The sequence below is a fragment of the Euleptes europaea genome, chromosome 1, assembly GCF_029931775.1.
Source record: "Euleptes europaea isolate rEulEur1 chromosome 1, rEulEur1.hap1, whole genome shotgun sequence".
Taxonomy (NCBI): domain Eukaryota; kingdom Metazoa; phylum Chordata; class Lepidosauria; order Squamata; family Sphaerodactylidae; genus Euleptes; species Euleptes europaea.
The window spans coordinates 18,231,834-18,252,550 of record NC_079312.1 but is presented as its reverse complement, the minus strand read 5'-3'; the positions used below and the strand labels follow the sequence as shown (position 1 = coordinate 18,252,550).

General features: G+C 42.3%; 1 protein-coding gene across 1 annotated transcript in view; it reads right to left on the bottom strand.

Annotated features, from left to right (window-relative positions):
• The window catches only part of LOC130472817 (zinc finger protein 436-like), a 248,869-nt gene that overhangs the window by 112,426 nt on the left and 115,726 nt on the right, over nt 1-20,717 (bottom strand). The window lies entirely within an intron of this gene.

The following is a 20,717-nucleotide window of genomic DNA, read 5'->3' as shown; positions in this document are numbered from 1 at the left end:
TAGGCCGGCCAGACTTAATACTGCCAGACAGGACTCTGCCAGTCAATCTCCCCATATCAGCCACAAGTTGGCCTCAGCAGGGAGGCAATGCCCTTGGGAGCCACCAAGCCAGGAAGGAGGCGGCAAAGAGGTGTTTTCACTCCCCATTTGGGCCCAGAGGCTGAGGAAGAAATGAGGGAGTTTCCTTGCTAAGAGACCACGGAGAAGGGAAGGATCCACGGCTCCTCCCCACCAACCTCCACCTTGTTGATTTCCTACCTTGTACTCTTGGTAGGCCTCTTCAAGAGGCAGAGTTTCATGATTTCTGTGCTCCTTGGATCGGTCACAGACCACACAGATGAGGGCTTCGTCGTCCTTGCAGAAGAGCTTCAGAGGCTCCTGGTGCTTCTGGCAAACTCTCTCTTTTCTAGCAGCCACGATTGCCTGATGATGCCCAAAACAAAGAGGATTTGTTTCATTTCCCCCCTCCAGAACTGTATATCTCCTTGTAATGACTGGATATAATTAGTGCTTTGTTCAGTTTTAAAAAGTTACATAAAAGCTGGATGCAACCAAGTGTAACCCTACCAATTTTGCCCTCTGTTGGAGTTGCGGGGGGGGGGGGTTGTCCCTGAGAGGTAACTATAGGAGGGAAACAGAAGAAAAAGAGGGCTCTGAGGAAAACGAGGAAGAGAGAAACCATCTGGGTACTGGTGTAGATAACAGGCAGACCTGAGAAGGAGCCTCAAAAGAGTTGTTGCCTCCTGAAATCTCTGCACCAAGATCCTCAAGCGCAACACCACCAAAGACAGTCAAGCCATAAAAGCAAAGACCTAGGCGAGGGGTGACCCGCAGAAGGCCTGAGACAGAAAAAGACTCTTTATTGCTTCTCTGGTTCCCACTTGAAGTTGTGTTGCCTAAGTTTGAGATTATTATACTTCCTGCTTTCAGTCCCCATCCCCAACCCTCCTCATTGGATTAAACCTGATTTGTATTTTATGTTCTACTTGTTAATGGTTATCGGGGATTGGAGGGTCTGGGAGTTGTTTTTGATTTTTTTCCTTTTTTTAATCTACTGGCCATCCTCCCTGTAATGAAGTAGAGGCCAGCAGGCTGGAGGCACCCCTGCTTTCTCTGTTGTCCCCTCTGTCAACAAACTCAGGACCCAGAATGTCTTCCTTCAACTGTAGCTAGTGGAAGAAAGTGGAGTTATGCAAGTGTGGTGGACAGGTTAGGGTCTGCCTTTCCCTAAGAGTGACCAATGGGAGATGACGTTATGTTTGGGGGGCGGGGAGGGACAGTTGAAAAGAGCAGTTAGTTCAGCAGGGGGTCAGACTGGCTGAGAGCAGATGTTTCAAAAGGGCAGCTGAACAGCTGGATCGGAAATTTTTATTATTATTTTTCCAAAATTAATAATCACAATGTTTAACAATAACATAAAAAATAAAAAATAAAAACGAATAGGTAACATTGTTAAAATATATATATATATTAAAAAATTGTTAACTTCCCCTACACCTCCCTTCATCTTGTGATGAATTAGTAATCTCCTTTGCACAAAATTCTAATCCTAATACTATTGTTAATATTTATTAGTCTCTTTAACATTTATATGTTTCAAGGGGAAAAAAAGGTTAATAGTTAATAATATCATATAAAGGAAAGAAAAAAGAAAATAAGAATTAAAGAAAAAAGAAAAAAATAGTGAATCCCACTAATAATAAATGGATTAGTATGATAAAAAGCATTTGATTATTTCCATTAAAAAATTATTTTGTAAGTCCTCCATTTCTCCCTAACATTCATTTAAGACATATTGTATTTCTAGTAAAATCATATATAGTTCTATGTCCATTATAACCAATCTTTTTAACCAGTTCCTTTTCAATCTTAGCCAGAGAAGACACTAGACTCTTTTAAATTAGTCCCTTTATCCGGAATTTCCAGCATTTCTTTCTTTCCCACAGTAGCAGTAATCGTTGAGGAGCATCCTTGGAAATTGGTGGTAAAGTCTCTTCTGCAAATAGATAATTTCCATTGTAAATCCATGTTGCAATATCTTCCATCCCAAATTCAAAAAAGAAGATCCTGACACCCCCAGTTTTTCTGCTCATCAAGTCCTCCAAGCAGACGCTGAAAAGTTCATCAAGCAGATTAAAGGGACAGAAGTCAAAATCTCTCACGTTTAATTCCATCGTTGTCAAATGAGCCATTGCAGATTGCTTACTGCAATCCCTCATTTCCTTTGCAGGGTTCTTCTGTTCTTCATCTCTCCCATTAATTAGAGAACTCTCTAGTATCTCCTCTGATCTCACTGTGAGCATGGTTTTTATGTCTTTAAGTTCATCTGAGATAATGTCATTTTTGATTAATACATTGAAATGAAGTGCTCATCAAAGCAGAGAGTTGTTCCATCTTTAAAATCAAATGTTCCATGGTTACTGCTTCTGAAAATTTCTGTTGAAACTCAGTCAAGGAGGTGCTGCAGGAGTCAGAGTCATAGACCTTCCGTCTTCTTTGTGGTCAGGAACTTGGGAAATATTTGCCAGTTACACACTGATATCACCGATTCCAAGTTCTCTGACTCTCTCGCGATGATAGATTGTTTCCGGGAAGGACGTGGCAGGAAGGCTTGTTTAGTTAGAAAGACTACTCTTCAAGGTGTGGGGGGGGGTTTCCACTCTTCCCTCCCCTTTATAAGTAGTAGTTCCTGATTGGCAACTGAAGGATCTTTCAAAAATTTAATTATGTCTTCCCACTGATCAAATTGATAAGATCCCTGCCGGGTTATCAGATCTTTTCTTGTTTTTAAAAAGTCATTTAAACATTGAGTGGGGAGATACGGATTCGACTGATGTATTTAGCAGTTTCCTGGGACTTCCAAATCCAGGTAAAACAAAGGAGTTCTTTTAAACTTACTCAGATTTTGGAGAGCAGGTATTCTTGCTTCTGTATAGTTCAGTGATGGTGAACCGAGTGCCCAAACTGCAACCCAAAACCCACTTATTTATCGCCGAGTGCCAATGTGGCAATTTAACCTGAATACTGAGGTTTTAGTTTAGAAAAAACAACTCATACGTTAACATCTTTTGCCTTAAAAGAAAAACACAATAACAGAGCTTTCAATGATACAAACAACTTTTTATCGAAAGGCATGCTTTGAACAATTAATGTGATTTTTGCTGTTGTGTGCATGCTGATAATTTGTCCACCCTTGGCTCATACTTTGTAAGTTTGAGAGCAACACATGCAGCACTCAGGTCATCTGTTAGTCTGTTTCTGGTGTCAGATTTGATATAATTCAAAGCTGAAAACAGCTGCTCACAAGCATAAGATGATTCAAACAAAGCAAGGAAAGCAATCCCAAGTGCTTTCATTGACTTAAAATTATTTGGCAGAGAATTCCACACTTTAAGGATTTCATTTTCAGAACTAACGGTTCTATCCTTTGTCATCCCTTCTATCATCTCAAGTGTTTCACGCAGGTCATAGAATTTATTTTTCCAGATAGAGCTTTCTTGAAATTCTATTAGCTCCATTTCCAGATTTTCTAAATCTAACCAGTGTAGGCAAGAAAGATCAAGTTCTTCAAATGTGGCTTTATCTGGAGAAGTAAGAAAACACAGCGTTGTCTCCATCTTACGGAACTGTAAAAATCTGTTGCTAAAATTCACCTGTGCAGCTGCTACAATACTAGAAAATTCCTTGTAGATTTCTTTTTTTTTTTTATAATAATTTTATTGGTTTTTATAATACAAATTTTCCATGATAGTAAACAACAATAAAAGCAATATGAAATTCAAAATTCTAACTCTATGTTGTTATAATTTCTTGAATTCATAACAAAAAAAACAAATTAGAGGAAAATTTATGACTTCCTCATCACCTCTCTCCGCCTCTTAATAAAATATTCATCCCATCGTAATTGGTCTGATCTTAACTATCATAAATTCATTTAACTTTCATAAAACATCTTCTATTAATATAAATGATTATAACTCTTAATATTAATTGTGTCTTCTAGATCAGATTAATAAGTATTCTTCCATTTTCCCCAGTTTTAATTCATGTTCACAATATTTCATCCAATCCTCCCATTCCCCTAAAAATCGAACATTGTCTTTTTCATTTAAAATGGCTGTAAGTTTTGCCATTTCCACCAATTCAAACATTTTCCCAATCCAGTCTTTTTTCTCGGGAATTTCTGCCCCCTTCCATTTTGCTGCATAAAGCAGTCTCACAGCTGTTGTAGCATAGATCAAAAAAGTTCTTTGTATTAGCAAGTCGTCAGGTATCATACTTAATAGCATCATTTCTGGTGTTTTGGGTATATTTTTTTGTACTATTAGTCTCAGTTCATTGTATATCATATCCCAAAAATCTTTAGCTTTATCACAAGTCCACCACATATGGTAAAAGGAACCAATTTCCTTATTACATTTCCAACATTTAGGGGATGTCACTTTATATATCTTTGCCATCTTCTTAGGTGTTAAATGCCATCTATACATCATTTTATAAATGTTTTCTCGAATTGATTGCGCATTTATTCCTTTCAAATCTTTTGACCAAAGTCTTTCCCATTTATTTAAAGCAATATCATGTCCGATATTTTGAGCCCAATCAATCATAGTTGGTTTAATTGTCTCCTGCTCACAATATAATGTTAAAAGTAGATTGTACATTTTAGAGATCAGTTTCAAATTGTTCTCTAGTAACATCTTGTGGAAAGGGGACTTTTCTTTAGAAAATCCATTTTTCATATCTTGTACAAAAACTGATTTAATCTGACAATATTGCAACCATTGTAAATCCTCTTTAAGAAATTGAAATTCCTTTAATGAACATTTTTTCCCCTCCCAATTAATTAATTCCTGGTAAATTATAAATTTGTCCGGTCTAAGTGGACGTAGTGTTAGCATTTCTTGCGGTGAAATCCACATCGGAGTTGTTGGTTCCAAAATATGTTTATATTTCATCCAGATGCGCAGTAGAGAGGACCTGATTATATGATTCCTAAATGATGCTTGTATCTTAATTTTGTCATACCATAAATAGCCATGCCATCCACTAATATTATTAAAGCCTTCAAGCTCCAGTAAACGTGTATTTGATAAGGTTATCCAGTCTTTTAGCCATGTTAAGGCTACCGCTTCAGCGTAAAGTTGAAAGTTTGGTAGTGCTAAACCTCCTCTAACTTTAAGGTCCACCAAGTATTTATAAGCAATCCTCGGTTTTTTCCCTTGCCAGATGAAGTTTAAAATGTCCTTCCTCCAAGTATCAAAGTATTTAACATGTGATATTATAGGCAAATTTTGGAATAAGAAGAGCATCCTTGGTAACACATTCATTTGAATTGTTGAAATACGTCCCAATAGTGACAACTTTTTATTTGACCAAATAATCATATCAGTTTTTATTTTACCCCATAATTTAAAGTAGTTGTTAGTTAACAATTCTTTGTTCTTCGCTGAGATCCAGATTCCCAGATATTTAACTTTATTGGCCTTCTCCCAACCTGTAAACGAGATGAATTCCTGTTGTTCTATTTCTGATAAATTCTTGAATATTGTCTTTGTTTTTTCTTGATTAACTTTAAATCCCGATATTTCCCCAAAGTCGTCCAGAGTCTCTTGTAGTAACTTCATTGATTGTGTTGGGTTTTCCAGAATTAACAGGAGGTCATCCGCGAATGCTCTCAATTTAAATTCATGTTTTTTAATTTTTAGACCGCGAATGTCCTCCATACTCCTTAGTTTACAACATAATGTTTCCAACACCAACAAAAATAATAACGGAGACAAAGGACAGCCTTGTCTAGTTCCTTTCTTAATTTGACAATTTTCCGACATTGATTCATTCACCAAAATTTTCGCATGTTGGGATGTGTAAATAGCTGATATACCTTTCAAAAAACGGTCTCCAAAATTTAATTTTACCAATGTTTTTTCCATAAAGCCCCATGAGACCATATCAAAGGCTTTTTCCGCATCCAAAAATACAAAGGCGGCTGATCGTTGTATATTCTGATCATAATATTCTAATGAGTCCAATAAGATTCTTATATTGTCTTTAATTTGCCTTCCTGGAACAAAGCCCGCCTGATCTTCGTGTATAAGGTCTTTAATAAATTTTCTTATCCTATTCGATAAAACCGAGGCATAAATCTTATAGTCCACATTTAACAACGAAATAGGTCTATAGTTTGATGTTTTTTCTGGGTCTCTTCCTTCCTTGGGTATCAACGATATGTATGCATGCGACCAAGTTTCTGGGGCTACTCCCTTATCCAAAATTGTATTGCAAAGTGATACAAAAAAGTCTGCTAAGTTGTCACTAAATGTTCTATAAAATAGAGCAGTTATTCCATCTGGTCCAGGTGTCTTATCCGGCTTTTGTTTCATTATTGCTTCTTGTATTTCTTCCCTTGTGATTGGAGCATCTATCCATTCTCGTTGGTCTGTTGAAAGGATATTCATCTGTATTGAACTTAAAAACTTATCTATTTTCTGTTTTGAAATATTTTCCTTCTGATACAGCTTAGTGTAAAATGAAACAAATTCTTTTTGTATATCTGTAGTTGAATGGACTGGTCCTTTAGCAGTTTGAATTTTTGTTATAATCTTCTTCTGAAATGAGTCTTTCAATTGTGTTGCTAAAAATTTCCCAGGTTTATTAGCATGTTCAAAATATTTTTGTTTGGCAAATTTTAAGTTTTTGTTCATTTCCTCCATTATGACCAAATTTAATTGATGTTTAGATACAGAAATCTTCATTTGTATTTCATTTTTCTCTTCTTCTTGTAACGCCATAACAAGTTTTTGTTCCAAATTTTGTAAATCCCAAAGTATATTATTGGTAAATTGTAGTTGAGTTTTCCTCCACGCTGCATGTTTCTGTATCATAAATCCTCTTAGAACTGCTTTAAACGCATCCCACACTATATTCAACGTAGTTTCTCCATTAAGATTGACTTCAAAAAAATCTTTAATCAGATCATATAATTCTTTTTGAATCTTATTTTCCTTTAAAAGTTTATCATTCAATCGCCATCTAAATGCTTGTTTATTGTTCCACTCAAATGTAACCGGATTGTGATCAGAAAAAGTTCTTGGTAAAATATGTATTTTACGTAGTTGCGTAAAAATTGATTTACTAGACCAAATCATGTCTATTCTGGAGTGTGAGTCATGTCTCGCTGAATAAAAGGTATATTCTTTGGCTGTAGTATTCATTGTTCTCCAGATGTCTTGTAATTCCAATTCTGTAGCCATGGTGAAGAAAGTTTTAGGTAAACATCCTTCATTTTCGTCTTTTGCTTTTGATTTTTTATCCAAAATTGGGAGAATAACGCCATTTAAGTCACCCATCAATAAAATCTGGTCATTGGCATACTGAGAGATCAGTTCATGCAATTGTCCATAAAACTTTGTTTTTCCTTCATTGGGAGCATATATTCCTACCACAATCGTCTTTTGCCCCAATATTTTGGTTTTTATAATTACAATTCTCCCTTCGTTGTCTTTATATAGTAGTTCAGGACTAAGGCTAGAATGAGCATATATTACTACTCCCTTAGTTTTTGTTTCGGCCAATGCCACAAATGCTTGCCCAAGCATTTGCCTATCCAAATATTTTTTGTGTTTTTTTGCTATATGAGTCTCTTGTAAACAAATTAGGGAGTATTTATACTTCTGTAGATATTTAAAAATTCTAGCCCTTTTAGTTTTTTCATTCAAACCATTCACATTCCAAGAAATTACTTTTGCCATGTTACAATGATTATTGAAGCAAAATATGCAGTCTATAATTTAGTTCCTCCTGCTGCTCCCTGTAGTTCTTCTTCTTGTTGTTGTTGTTCTTCCTCTTCCTTTTGATCCCCAGTTAATCCTTTAAGATCTGATTTATATTTTCTCAGAAATTTTCCCACATCTGCTGTAGATGTAATTGTCATTTTCATTTCTTTGTAGGTAAAAGCCAAGCCTTGTGGCATAATCCAGCGATATTTGATACCATTAGCTTTCAAAACAGACACAAATTCTTTGTAATTATTCCTCTGTGAGAGTAAATGTCTTGGTATGTCCTTTAATAAAATTAGAGGAATGTCTCCTGCTGACACCGGGTTGTCATAATGCATCTTCATGATCTTATCCTTAATCCTAGTGTCATAGAACACTATCATCAGGTCTCTTGGCTTAGATCTTTTCATTCTAGCAGGTAATGGTATTCTATATACTCTATTAATATCTTGGTTCAGTTCTTTTTCGTCCATCTGAAACAGGTAAGCCAGATTTGGGACTACAGTTTCTTTGTTATCTCCCATCATATCTGGAAGGTTGCGCAGACGAAGGTTGGTCTCTCTCACTCTCATCTCCATCATTGCTATTTGATCTTTTACAGCTGTCTGATTTAATTGTATTGTTTCAATCTGTTTTTCTTGGCTTGCTAATTTTTTCTTTGTATCCTTATGCTCTTCCATCACTTTCTTTATTGATGAATCCATTGCTTGCATATCTGACTGCATAGTACTCATTTGAGTTTTTACTTCTTTAAGATCTCCTGTTACCACATCCAATTTATGGTCAATAGCTTGAGATGCTTGGCCTAGATTTGTCATCATAGAAGTTAACTGTGCCATCTGTGTAGACATCTGTGCAGACATCTGTTCAAGCTGCTTATTTGTTGCCTCTGTTTGTTTGTCTAACATATCTTGCAATTTCTTTTCCATAGCTGAAACTTGTGCTGAGTCCTTCAGTTTAGTGTAGGCAGGGCTATGCAGTGAGCCAGAACGGGGTCGGGTTCCAGACATTTACATTGGAATAAGGCTGGTAAAAGTCATGTCCTCAGACAGGGCCTTCCAGATGGTAGTTAATAGAGGGTAGTTCAATGATCAGCTTAATAATTTTTTCGGGTTGAAAAGAGCCAAATTTGGCTTTAAAACAGCTTAATAAAGTTTTGAAATACCAACGAGTTTTACTGGACGCTCTAGGTCGGATCTACCAGGAAGTATTCCGGAAGTTGTATTTGCCGTGGACCTTCTACCGCCTCATCTCGATGGTTGTTTCCTTCAGGAATTATTTCTGTGTTACTCAAGTGCGACGCGTATCCGGTCCTCCAGCTTACTTCCTGTTGTTGTGACTCAGATGATAGAGAGGGTGGTGTAGAGGGGCTTCCGGTCTGATGAATCCCTTGCTGCTAACGTGGCAGGAAATTCTTTTTCACCAGAGAATCAGGAAGAAATTCGCCCTCCCCTTCCCTCAGAGTTGCTTCTCATTGGTAGAGATTTTAGTCCGTCATCTAAGCGTCCTTCCAACTCTTTGTTTTGATTTAAGCTGATCTATTTGATAAGACTCCTGCCGCTAATCGTGATGGAATTTACAAATCAAACTTTCCCGATTAAAATAAGGGAGGAGCAGAGGTACTGGGAATATCTTCATCTACCCCCCGGTTATTCGAAGATGCCAGTAAAAGACGAAGGGTTCTTTGTACTCACTTAGGCATCGAGAGGTGAGGTTCTTCTCTTAAAATAGTCCTTTATGTTGGTGTTAAGGTGGTGGAGGGTAGAGCCTTATGCCAAAGTTGCGTTTTGGCGATTCCTTTCCCTATTTGCCCTCGCAGGACCGGCATCCAGAGCTCTGGGGGACTTATAAAAGCTCCCTCAGAGTCTTTGGGAGGTCACACTGCGTTTGCGGGCTGCAGGGAGTTCCTGCTGTCCGACCCACTTGCAAGGGTCGCATTGGGGTGCATATATCACCCCTAAATTGGCGCAAACTTGGATTTCCCTCAGGACAGCCTGAGGGAACGTCTTACTCGTCCCAGCGCACCACCGGAAGCCCCCTAAAATTCCTTGTAGATTTCTTGATGGCTTGTAGGATTGTCTGCAAATGTTGTAGAATTTTCTAAATGCATTTTTAGTTTTGGAAAATATTTCAGCTGCCCACTTGCAAGGTCTCTTTCAAAAACCTGCAGTTTTCTCTCAAATGTTTTGATATCACAAAACATCCTTTCTGCTGTTTTCCCTACACCTTGTAGTTGTTTGTTCAGTACATTGAAGTGTTGTGTAAAATCTGTAAAAAACATGAGGTTGGTAAGCCAGGCCATATCAGTGAGCTGTGGATATTCCTGCCCTTTTTCATTCATAAACAGCCTAATTTCCTCCATCACAGCATTGTAGATATCTATCCCTTGTGTTCTTTTAGGCAAAGATACCAGTTTCACCAGCTCTTCTCTCATGATGTCACCAACAGCACAACGCAAAATTACTGCTAGCCTTGCATGATTATTTATATCTGTGCTTTCATCCAAGCACATGGAGTAACAGGCTGCCATTTGTAAGTCAGTGGTGAGCTGCTGACTAACATCACTTGCCATGCGCTGGACTCGATCTTTAACAGTATTTCTGCTAAGTGGCATCTCAGAGATGCGTTGAATAATTTTATCCTTGTTTGGGAAATCATGAAAAAGGGAATTACTCCCAGACAACATGGCTGTTTTGATAATATCCCCATCAGAGAGGGGCTTACCATGTTTTGCTATGCACAGTGAAATTTGAAAACTGGCAGCTGTCAGATGATTTGTTCTAGAAAGATTTGGAAATTTCTTCTAGAAATGAGGCTTGGGGGAAGCTAGGTAGACAGAGATATATCCTGGCATGACAGGAGGGTCAAAGATATGGCCCATGTCTGAGAACAAAGCCACTGTAGTACCAGCCACATGGGACACCTGAAGCTTCATGGACCTTTGTCTATCAAGGTCAGTACTATCTACTCACTGCAAAGCAGGTGTTCTACCGTTGAACCATGTCCCCCACCCCCAGCTCCTCAAGTACTTCTGAATTCCATAGATTTCAAGGGGAGAAAAGTATTTTCTTCTATTTAGCTCTCAGACTGAAACCAAGAGGACTAAAGGCCAAACCACACATTAGGTTGAAGATCCATTACTAGATCTCCACATGGTTTTTTCACCCTAAATGCAGCCATAGGGACAGACCACACTGGGCTGGGAGGATATTAACTTTCTTCATTTTCCCAATTAAAAATGTTCTCCCCAACTGGGTGGCTATTGTTCCTGGTAGACAAATCTTTTTCTGTCTTCTTTCCTTGCTAGGAGATAATTGTACCTGGTGTGGAGGGGAGGGTTCAGCTGAGAAGTTAGTACCTTGTTGTCTCTGTAAAGGGCCTTTTTAAAACAGCTGCATCCTGGGACCAAGTTCAGAATTAGATATATGGGTGAGTCAGCACAGTGCTTAACATTCTGTAAGGGGAGAAAAAAACAATGTTGATGTTTGAAAAGGCAATTGGAATGGGGTGAAGAGAGTCAGTTGGATGGTAAGGGATGATGAGAAGCTGACAGAGTAAGCAGGGATAAAAAGAAAAAAGGCAGAGCAATCAATGTGGTAATACCTACCTAGGAAAGCAGAATGGAAGAAACTGAGACCGGCGGGGCCCCGACAAACAGCTGAGCTGCCCCACAGCTCAGCTGAGAGGGGGGCGTGGCAAGGTGCTCCACAGCCTCCCTGGTCCAAAGTAAAGACGGGCGGGGGCCCCAAACTGAAGACGGGCGGGGCCCTGGCAAACAGCTGAGCTGCAGCTCAGCTGAGAGGAGGGAGCTGAGAGGAGGGGGGCATGGCAAGGTGCTCGGCCACAGCCTCCCCGTCCAAACTGAAGACAGGCGGGGCCCCAACAAACAGCTGAGATGCGGCCGACAAACAGAGAGAGGGAGGGGCTTGCCCCGGTGCAAGGAGAGGGAGGGTGCCAGCGCAGGCTTGGGGAGCATGGGCTTGGGGAGAAGGAACACTGCACCACGACAACACAGCACAGCCCTAGGCAGACGCAACAGCTCCGCGTGTGCCCACAGAGAGGGCTCAGAGTGCCGCTTGTGGCACGAGTGCCATACATTCGCCAACATGGGTATAGTTGCCAGATGGTAATAGATAGGGGAGAGCGAAGCCTAAGAAAAGTTCAACTTTTAAGGAAGAGTCCCAAATGCCTGAATAGGGAAACAGATCAAAAGCTGAACTGAAAAGAAACCTCTACTGGATTCCCTCCAAGGTTACACTAAAACCATAAATAAAAGTTAGCTCCTTGTTTGTTTAACCCTGTGGGCTGGTAGTTTATTGTCTCAGGGAAAGAAGCATGCACACGGCATACACAAGCTAACATCTTGGCCTTAATGGATTTTTAAGCCACCTTTCCGATTTCACTCCATACTAACACATCCACTCACAGACAGCATATCCTCCTACTTCAATTAGATTTGAGGTTCCCCCCCAGCTTATAACTTAATTCTGCTGTATTTGTATATATAACAAAAAATAAGAAAAATAATACAATGAGAAATCCCCCCACATCCTGACTCCATAGGGCCGCAGGTATGTGGGGTGCCTGTGGGTTCCTATTGCTTTTGCCTAGAAATCCCAGAACTCCCCTTTCTAAACTGTCAAAAGGAATCACACACACACACATATTAACTCCTGCAGGACTATTTGCCCTGATAGAAGCCTTCACGCCAACCAGCATCCTCCTGCTCTTAGATCTGGCCATCTTAATCACAGGAGAATGCTCAAAGGCACGGTTTAAGGACTTGTGCTGACCAAATCGCATATCGCTGTCAGGTTCCTAGATTTAATAAAGGTAAAGGTCCCCTGTGCAAGCCCCGGATCATTCCTGACCCATGGGGTGACTTCACATCCCGACGTTTCCAAGGCAGACTTTGTTTATGGGGTGGTTTGCCAGTGCCTTCCCCAGTCATCTTCCCTTTACCCCCAGCAAGCTGGGTACTCATATCACCGACCTCGGAAGGATGGAAGGCCGAGTCAACCTGGAGCCGGCTACCTGAAACCGACTTCCGTCGGGACCAAACTCAGGTCGTGAGCAGAGCTTTTGACTTTAATACCCATCATTATTTGCATTTAAACTGAAGTCTCTTTCACTGGACTGAATCCATGGAGAAAGCCAAGCAGAAGCTCCAATGGTTCCTCATCATGACCCACACACATTTATTATTTACCCTATTTTCTTGGAAAGCCTCCTCCAGAGGAGTCACCCTGTGATCTCTGTGCTCCTTGCATCTTCCGCAGACCACGCAGATGGGGGCTTCCTCGCCCTTGTACAAGAGTTCCAGATGCTCCTGGTGCTTCTCGCAGACTCCCCATCTTCCTCTTGCCCCCTTCCCTTCCAAAGGACTGAGTTTCTTTATTATTTGCACAAAGTTGGCCAGCTGCTGGTTCGGCCAGAGGGTCCCCTCCTGTGCTGTTCCTCTGCATTGGGGGCAGCAGGAAACCTTCGCCCCCGACGCCCCCCAGCTGCGGGTCAGGCAGGCTCGGCAGAAACTGTGCCCGCACTTTGCAATGGTCACCGGATCGCTGAAGAAGTCCAGGCAGATGGAGCAAGTGGCTTCCTCGCAGAGCTCCTGGACGGGACCCCCGGCCGCCATGGCTGCCTGCAGGAAGGGAAGGGAGAGCAACGGGAGTTCGTTTCGTTTTCTTACTTTTCAAAGCAGCAACCAGGGGCTTCCCTTCCCGCGCAACTGACTCGCTGCTGCGTAATCCCCGGCCTGGCAATAGAGCTAGGCTGAGCTGCCAAAACAAGTTAAAACAAACAAGCACACGTATACTCTTGGAAAGAGCCTGGGGCAGGAGACCAAACTGGGGGCGCGGAGACATCGGAGCCGGCTAGCCTCTGCCGCTGACTGCCCGAATGGAAAGATCCCCATGGAGGAAGAGAAACGGTTAGGAGCTACCGGGAGGGGCAGAGTCAAACGGAAACCGGAGAAAAACCTTTCCAAATCTCCCCACCCAGGTTCAGATCGGCCCTACCCCTCTTGCTTGGGGTGATGGTAATAGAAACTCAGAATGAATGAATGAATGAATGAAAGACTTTCCCATTGACCCACCCCACCCCACCCACGCACTAGTTCTCTACCTGCAGGATCCCACGCCCCACCCAGGGTTCCAGTTATAGCCTAAGCTTTCAACCATGAAGCTATCAAAGCTTGGAAGAGGAGGAGCTATACACTCCCCATTTGGGCCCAGTGGCTGAGGAAGAAATGAGGGAGTATTTTAAGTTCTACTTGTAAATGGTTATCGGGGATTGGAGGGTCTGGGAGTTGTTTTTGAATTTTTCCTTTTTTTGCCTACCGGCCACCCTCCCTGTTACGAAGTAGAGGCCAGCAGGCTAGAGGCACCCCTTCTTTCTTTGGCGTCACCTCAATTAACAAACTGAGGACCCAGAATGTCTTCCCTCAGTTGGAGCTAGTGGGAGAAACTAGAGTTATGCAGGCGTGATGGACAGGTGAGGTTCTGCCTCTCCCTAAGAGTGACCAGTGGAAGATGACAAAATGTTGGGGGGAGGGACTGTTGAAAAGAGCATTTAGTTCAGCTGCAAGTCAGACTGGCTGAGGGCAGCTGTGGCAGAAGAGCAGCTGAACAGCTGGATGGGAAAGGTCAACTTGTAAGGAAGAGTCACAGAATCCTAGAGCTGGAAGGGACCACCAGGGTCATTTAGTCCAACCCCCTGCACAATGCAGGAAATTCACAACTACCTCCCCCACACACACAGTGACCCCTACTCCATGCCCAGAAGATGGCCAAGATGCCCTCCCTCTCATGAACTGCCCAAGGTCATAGAATCAGCAATGCTGACAGATGGCCATCTAGCCTCTGCTTGAAAACCTCTAGGGAAGGAGAGCTCACCACCTTCCGAGGAAGCCTAAAAGTCCCAAAGGGAAACAGTTCAAAAGTCGAACTGAAAAGAAACCCTGTAACCTAAATAATTCCCTCCAAGCTTATGCTAAAACCATAAATAAAGGATGGTGGAGGGCATCTCTGGGCATGGAAACCTGTTGGGCGGGCCACACAGTGCGATCTTGGTATGGGAAGGCAACAGGATGTAAATAGGTGATAGTTTAATTGGAGAAAATGAGATCTCTCCTCTAGCACCAGTATGATATATTTACTACTATCTGCTGCTTTGGCAGCAAATTTACAGATGGGGGGGGGGATATACTGTTTTTAGTTACAAGTGAACAAGAGGCAAGGAGATCCTATGGTTCAGAGGGCTTTGCATCAAAAGATGCAAAAATGTCTCTCATTCTGAGGAAGCAGAGCACAGTAAGAGCCTTGCTGGATCGTATCCAGCAAAGATCTGTTTCTTCAGTATCCGGTTTCCAAACCCTGGACAACCAGATGTATGGGGGGAGGGGGGGTTTCCACAAAGCAAGCAGGATGTCTGAAGTGTCTGCAAGGCTGATCAAATCGCAGTTCGCTGCCAGGCTCCTAAATTTACTTGCGATCATACCAAACATTGGTTCTTGTAGGTTATCCGAGCTGTACCAAACATTATTTGCACTTAAACTAAGGCACATTTCACTGGGCCGAATCTGCGGAGAAGCCAAGAACAAGCCCCCCTGCTGTTCTTCATCATGATCCACACAGATTTCGTACTTACCCTATTTTCTTGGAAAGCCTCCTCCAGAGGAATCGCCTTGTGGTCTTTGTGTTCCTTGCAGAAGAGTTCCAGGGGCTTCCTGGTGATCCTCCTGCCCCCTTTCTTTTCAAGGGACTGAGTTTCTTTAACAAAGCTTGCCAGCTGCTTATTTGGGCGGAGGTTCCCTTCCCGGGCTGCGCCTCTGCATTGGGGGCAGACTCCTTCCAGCTCCAGGTCAGGCAGGCTCGGCAGAAATTGTGGCCGCACTCTGCGATGGGCACCGGATCGCTGAAATAGTTCAGGCAGATGGAGCAGATGGAGCAGGTGAGTTCGTTTTGTTTTCCCACTTTTCAATGCAGCGACTGGGCGTTTCACTTACCGCACATGACTCAGCAGGTGTGGAATCAATAGCCTGGTGATGGAGCTATGCTGAGCTGCCAAGAATAAACAAATAAAGAAATAAGATAACAACAACAAAAAAGCACACGCCCTAGAGAAACAGCTTGGGTGGGAGGCAAACCTTGGGATGGGAATGTCTCTTTTGGGCCTGCATTTGCAAGCACCTCCGACCGAAGGAAGGAGGAGGCTTTCCAAGAAAAGAGGGTAAGTACGAAATCTGGACCATAGGATCTCCTTGCCTCTTGTTTACTTGTAACTAAAAACAGTATATTCCCCCCCATCTGTAAATTTGCTGTCAAAGCAGCAGATAGTAGTAAATGTATCATACTGGTGCTAGAGGAGAGATCTCATTTTCTCCAGTTAAACTATCATCTATTTACATCCTGTTGCCTTTGCATCCCAGGGGTCTGTAAATGGGATGGATGTTGTCTTTGCATCCCAGGGGTCTGTAAATGGGATGGATGTTCCTGGGGCAGGCGTGGAGAGATCGGAGCTCACTAGCCTAGGAAACCTCTGCTGCAGACTGCCCGAATGGAAAGGACCCTATTGAGGTACAAGAGTTAGAAGCTGCCGGGAGGGGCAGAGTCCAAGGGCAACTGAGGAAACCAGGCACTTGGGAGGGGGTTGGTAACAGGCATCCACAGGCAATCATTTTCACACACAGGTTCAGATCGGCTCTTACCCTTCTTGCTGTGGGTGATGGTGATGGTAGCAGTAGACGCTCTTTTAAAAAAATCTCCAAAACAAAAACACATACACTTCCCTCTTTGCCCTCTTCAAACCCAGGCAGGGACCCCTGAGGAGATGGTTCTCTACTTGCAAGATTACTCCTCTCCCCTCCCTTCAGGTGGCAGAGTCCACTCTTCCAGTTGTAAGTATACAGTCTGAGCTTTTGCCCAGGCAGGTATCGAAGTGAGGAGTATTACCGTGTCGTTTTGCGGGATCAGGTTTGGGGCTTGGCTCCGATGAGTCCAAAATAAGTCAAGCCCTTCTTTGTCTTGTTGCCTCTTATATACCTAGAGGCGTTTACCAAGACATAATCATTAATGAATAATATGATGCACAGAACTTTAATTGGCTAGACAACACATCTCTTTTATTATGTCATTTTGTACTGGCGTACAAGCAGTTGCTAATCCATAATATGCGTCAGAGGAGAAATTAACATGTTAATCTCCTCTTTATGGGTGTGCTTTTTACTATGCTAATGAGACCTTTGGCCAACTTTCCTCACTTTTGGACAGCAAATTGTATGTTATCTGCAACCTTGTGATCCAGTTGAAACTGCAGTTTCCTATCAATTCTTCCAGTACAAGAAACACTTGTAAAACTTTGTTCTGTGTGGAACCTTGCATGTGTTGATATCTTTCTTTAACTCGTCATGTCCTGGTGTCTGTCTTTCTGGCTCATCCTACAGGAGGAGGAGCTATGTGAAATAGGGACCCACCAATGTTTAACTTGTTTAATATGTGTGAATAGGCCCACTTGACTTGACCCTTCTTGGTGTTGCTGACCTGTGTTTACATGGGGAAAAGTCCCAGGTTATACATTCGGCATTGGAAGAGCTTTTCCTGGACTGTACCACTTCAGTTTGCGGGCAACTTCTTACATTGTGCTAACTTTCCTGTAGATAAAACTCCCTGCATGCAGAAAAAGAGCCTATCAGGAAGGAAACCAGACTGACCTGTTCCTTCTTGACATGCTTAAGATTGTTTTGTGGGGTTATGTGGTTTATTTTCTTTACAAAGGAGAGTCCAGACCTGCTCAAGGGTCCAGGGAGGTCTGGGACATTTCCTGCTTTTGAGGTGCCTAGCTGTAATAAAAATAAAACAGGTAATAATAGGTCACTATGGCGATGTAACATTATAATGATTTATTCCAACAATGTACACATTCCCATTTTTTAAACTCTAGAGCTTCTGAGATCTTGGACCCCTGGGGTTTACACTAGAATATCCCATTCATTTTCACTCCATGTTGGGCCATCCTGCCAAACCTAACACTTGTTGTGCAAAGGACAAACTGGTTTGGGCCAGACCACCAGTTTGTCATGGAAGTCGTATCCATTAACAACTACTTTGTGGGGTGGGGCTATAAATTTGACAATCTTCTGATTGGTTACAGTAGTCTCTAACTTCAGAGATGGGGCTTGGCATAGGATTGGCTAAATCTGCTCTTAACTCTTTAGAGAGGAGGCTGTCTTAGGTCAGATTTCATTGGCCATAAAAATCTGGACTTTTGGGATTTCCACTTCACTCTTCAGTGGAAACTGGGATCCTCAGGAGGTTTGGAAGGAGTTACAGGCTCCTCTATCATCTTGGTACTGCAAGGAACTCTGCGCATGCTCTAAGGAACCTTGCTTCAGCCTAGATAAACTGTACTTAGCTGAGTCCGATCAAGTGTATCGCTTTCTATTTGAAAGTCTGTGCCCTGTATTAGTTGTGTGCCTTTTCCTTGTATTTTGTTTTGACCCCTTTCCACCCTTTTTGAATTCAACTACTCTTTCCCTTTTTATCTTTTATAAACATTTTCATAAATATATTTTGGGGTGCTGCACTTAGTACAATCCATCTCTCTGGGATGTTTATCTTAATCTCTTCCCTATGTGCTAGATTGTAAGGCATTTTACAGGGTTTCTACCTTGTTAACTTACACGCAGGAAGGACTTTCTCTACTTTGCAAGTGGCTGGGATGACTTTGCAACCTTATTTTGAGTGTCTTTACAATGCATGATGGATTATGGCTCATCTTTCCACTGTATGCTCTTTCCTCTGCAGGACAGGCATTAAAGCGCTGGGCTAGACCCATGCATTATCTGTTCATTTATTTCCTGCTCAGGTAATCTCATAGAATTTGCTGTAGTCATGTATTTTTACATATCCTTGCATTTGTTTATTCATGTGCCCTGCTTTTATTTTACCACTCTGTCAATAAATCATATCAGTTAAACTTTGGAATCTTCCTATTCACAACAGCCTCTTACCCGTTGGGGTGACAAAACTCTACTGAACTGGTTCCCCTACTTTGGGCAGGAGGGAAAGAAACCTGCTTAATGCTGCTAAGAGCCAGTGAGTGCAATCCACATTATGGTGAACCAGGACCGATGATGCCTGGGTTCGAATCCTCAGACATGAAACCCAGGAGCTCTTGGCCTGTCACCTCACAGGGTTGTTGTGATGATAAAATTTAACAACATACACTTCTGTAGAGGCATAACTGAAGAACAGAATCAAGAGGCAGCTGTGTTTTTGACAAGGGTTGTCGTCACAGCCAGCCCAGCAAGGGCCCATGGAAGCCCCCGTGGCTTCTCCACAGGGGCACAGAATCAGTCAAGTGGGGTCTGGGAAGACAGCTTGTGGCAGCAGGAGAGCTGGCCAGTAGGAACACTATAGGTTAACCAGCTGCAGAGGGGTTGGTTGGCACGGGGTGTGGCTCTAGGAGCTTTTGGGATTGGGGCAAGTTGTTGCATGATGCCACTTCTGGTTGCATGGGTGGAAGTGACATCATGTGGTATCATGACATCCCTTCCCTCCCTACACAATTTCCTCTGCTGCTGCACTGGAGGTGGGGGTGGTACGCCAATTAGAGGGGTCTCCTTTTATTGGAGGAAATTAGCTCGGAGACTGGTAGAGCTGTGCAAGAGGTTGGCATGGGGATCTTTAAATCTATTTTTACACAAATGAGCACATCAGTTGAAAAGGTTTCCAATAATGAAGCTTTTATAAATTTTAAGGGGTTTATTGAAAATAGTCAAATTCATATACACACTCAAAGAAAAACACACAAATCCCGATACATACAGATCTAGGAAAATAAAGGTATGAGGGGGTGGACACAAGGATTAGAAGTTTTCAGGGGAAAGTATATTTACTGATCTGGGGAGTGAGGTCCAGAGAGGCAGCAGCATGGAGCGAGTAACGACCAGCGTTTCTCATAAGGAAAGTGAGGGAAAACTGTTCACGCAAGTACAGGGCTCATGTTTTGGATCCAAGGAAAACCTCTCACAATTTGCCGTGTGGAATGGGGATATTTATACTCACAAATGTGTCCTGGCCTGGGTCAGTGGGACGTCAATGATAGCACTAGTGGACAAAAGCATGAAGAAGTGAGCTGTGGCTCACAAAAGCTCATACCCTACCAGAAAATATTTTTGTTAGTCTTTAAGGTGCTACTGGACTCTTGTCCTGTTCTTGATGAGTTTAGGTAAGGAGGTGAGATAGATCAGAAATAATGTCTAGGTATTTGGGGCTGAGTACCCCTGAGTATTGGCTATAGATTTCCAGATAAGGGTGAGGTCTGGGAAACTATCAGGGGAAGGACAGGGTGAGACAAGAGGGCTTGGCTAGCAACTTGATGGGTTTGTTTGTGTCAATCAGGCTATGTTAGTAGGAATTCCTGATTCTCTGGAGTTATGTATCTGGGGGTTACCGCACTTTGTATTCCCAGCGATGTATTAAGAGTTTGAAAATGTTATAAAAACATCGCTTTAAAAGGGTTTTTGGATACCACAGCTTATAAATGGTTGGAAGACGCCTTCACAGCTAAAGGGGCCAAACAAAGTGTGAACAGTATTTTTTACAATGTTTTCAAACTCTTAATACAGGGGTGGGAAACGTCAGGCCAGGGGGCCATATAAGGCCCGCGAAATCACTTGGGCTGGCCTTTCGTGGGTCCTGGCAGATCTCTAGCTCAGAAGGACCGAACACTGGTGATCCGCCCCCTGCCGCGGACAGGAATAGCCTCTATTCAAGGCGGATGTGAGTTTGTTTTGCTGAGAAAAGGAACCTTTCCCCCCCCTTGCAGAAGAGTCGTTAGCTATGGAGTTGCTAGAACCACCCAAGAAACTGTTAACCTTTTCCCACCTGGGCCATGGAGAAACGTATTCTTTCTGTACTACAAGAGGGCAGGGAACTG